Here is a 3210-nt window from a genome sequence, read left to right on the forward strand (position 1 = left end):
ATCCCTCTTGGAGATGGGTTCGAGGAAGACGGCGGTAGCGATTTCTACGGCGCGTGCAATGGCGTGCGCTGAGCGTCTACTTGACTGGTTGTGCTTCTCACCCGCCAATGGGAGGCTTGGGAAGGCATTCGGTTTTAAATGATGTGTGTTGGTGTATTGTCAGGGTAATGACCCTGTTCATGGTCACCCCCTTCATCTCTCTTGTAGGTATAGCGAGTTGTCGCTAGAAAGGTGGCTTCGAGTTAATCTTTGTATCTACCTTGTAAGGCTTTATAAATAATATAATAATAAAACCTGTTGGATGCAGAGGCTGGGGCTATGCTCCCATTTCGAGAAAAAAAAAGCACCAGAAATTGTCTTAATTAATTATTGAAAAGAGTTCTAGATAATAACTGATGAGAAGCGAGGACTGATCACACGTCCATGGAAATTTTCCTTTGAGAATTGCAAAGGGAAAAGCTGGCCATCACCCGGGGGAAAACTAATCAAATCCTCCGCTTGACCGAGCACCACGCGCCCCAGGTGAGGCCCACCTTATCGTCTGCGCCTCCGTTCGTTCCCTACCTCCTCCTCACCACATACTCTTCTTCCCCACACGAGCAGGACGGCAGCCTGGAGCTCTGCGCCGCCCCCCGCGCCGCTGGCCGGCCCAGCTCTCTTCCTCACCGCCGGTAGGGCGACGCGCCGCCACCGGGCTCATGGCCGGCCTCCGCTACTCCTCCCTTCCGCGGCCGCAGCTCCTCCTGGTCCCTGCTGCTCTGCTTCTCCTCCGCCGCCGGGTTGCTGCTCCTCCGCCGCCGCGCTGCTGCTCCTCCGCCACGCTTCGCTCCCGCGCCGCCGCACGCCTCCTGGTCCCTGCCGCCAGCGAAGACCACGCGCACCTCCTGCCCCTGCTGCCAGCGACGACCACGCGCGCCTCCTGGCCCCTGCCGCCGGCGACGACCACGCGCGCCTCCAGGTGGTCCACACCGTCAAACTCCGCCCGGCGCTTCGCTCCCGCTCCCCAAGCGCCTCCTATCCCTGCCGCCGGCGACGACCTCGCGAGTCCCTGCCTAGGGCGGCACTGCTGCGAGCGTCCCTGCTACAAAAGGTCGTTGGCCATGGAGCTAGCAGCTTGAGGCGGCCATGGAGAGCACCAAACTCGTCCTTTGCTACAACCCTATTTGCAGCATCGCTTTTGTGGATTTCATTTCGACGAGTAGGCCTTTGCTACATACCAATATTTTGTATTGCTACTTTGGTTTTGTGGTGTCGCTACAATATTCTTTTTTTTTGCTACAATCTCTCCGGCGAGAATCCATTGAAATTAGGTTTTGCTACATTTGTTATAGGTGTTTGCTACAATAGTATATTTTTCTGCTACACATTCTCCGGCGAGGTCTCCGGCGAGTCTCCGACGAGGTTGGTTTTGCTACAATAGCAAAAAAAGGTTGCTACAATCTTTGTGTGTTTTTGCTACTATAACATATATTTTTTGCTACTAAGTCTCCGGTGAGGTTACCGGTGGGTCTCCGGCGACATCTCCGGCGAGTCTCCGGCGAGTCTCCGGCGGGTCTCCGGCGAGGTCTGTGTTTTTAGGTGAAAATAGAGTTTGCTACAATTAAACCATTTTTTGCTACTTTGGTGCATTATGGTAGCAAAAGTGGGAGAGAGAGCTGGTTGGTTTGATCGGACGGCCGAAAACGTTCCGGATCTGTTGATCGGACGGTTGGGGACCGGGGGATTAAAATTCTAATCCCCCGGGGGACGCCCAGCACTTCCCAATTGCAAAGTGGAATACATCAATACAGTCTTATGGTTCATCACTGAGACATGGCTAGCAACTAGCAAGCACTCGGTTAAATATCTTCCTTTTTAAAATTAGTTCGTCTTCAAGTGAAGGAGAGCTGCTAGCTGCCTCACCAACTCCCATAACTAGGACAGCGCCTACTATTGTATTGCTCAAACTAAGAGGCGTTCAGTATGACAGTATATTGCACGAACTGAGAGTGCTCCAAACTCTGAAGCCATTAGGTGGCATGCACGTGGAGGAGCACGCAATTTAGAGCGAGGTATGGAAGAAGAGCTAGGCGTCGTCCTCGTGCCAAGTCCCATGCAGAGCTCTTCTCTCTGGCTTGCTGCTCATGGGGAATGGTAGATCATATGGGCCTCACTTGCTCAAAGGCTTCGTAGGTAATGACAACAATCTAGTGGGCCACAACAGCCAGTCAAATGTGGTTGAACAACTATACAAAAATAAAACCACATGAATTGGAGAAAATTTGCTCGTATATATTTATGGAACACATAATTACCAAATTACATATAATTGCCCCCATTAATTTATGCCGAGCTTGAAAAACATGTGCGGCTTCATCATGGCAAGAGATGAAGACGTTTATCTGTAAGCCTGATTATGTGAGACGCCAATTAGCCATGCCATTTCACCCTTTGTTCACCAATTATGTACGCAGTGTTGTCGTCGTCATCCCCACACTTCCTCTTTAGGAGAAGTTTATCCAGATCGATCCATATCAGGAACTCGCACTTCCATTTTTTTTGTGGTGAAGTCTCTCCAATCCGAGCAACCCCAAGTGTAAGATTCGATGACGCCTCTCCATTTCGAGCAATCCGGCCAGAGGGGGTAACTATACACAAAGAGGGAAAGAAAAACCGGCAATCAAGATTGACAATGGATTTCTTAGACACGTGCATGGTTGTAGGTGTTTCTGTCACCATGGATTTATTTCTCGAGATGGAAAAATAGTTTTCTCTCTACTCCTTTTATCCAAATTTTAAAGCAAAACCACCGGTGATGAAAATATCCATACTCATGCGTAAGTACAAAAGTATTTCCGTTTGGAATCAAGGTTAGCGTAACATGTGTGTCTATTTTTTCTAGGGGTAATGTTGTGTGTTTTGCTGTTGTTGCAACTTGAGGGAAGACGGTCAATCAGATGGGGCGTGTTTGGTAGCCTGGGCCTAATTCGGGCACCACTAGTGCAGTGAGAAGGGAGTGTCTGCGCGTTACAAACGGGCCATGGGCCATAAAACGTGTGTCGTTTGGTTGCCTGGACGGCCTTTCCTGCACCGGAGAGGGAGGCCAGCTGAAAGGACACGGATGTCGCCTAGAGGGGGGGTGAATAGGCGATTTAAACTTTTAAGAGATGGGCTTAACAAATGCGGAATAAAACTAGCGTTTACTTTGTCAAGCCCAAAGCCTATATACTA

This window comes from Lolium rigidum, chromosome 4 (assembly GCF_022539505.1).
Source record: "Lolium rigidum isolate FL_2022 chromosome 4, APGP_CSIRO_Lrig_0.1, whole genome shotgun sequence".
NCBI lineage: Eukaryota > Viridiplantae > Streptophyta > Magnoliopsida > Poales > Poaceae > Lolium > Lolium rigidum.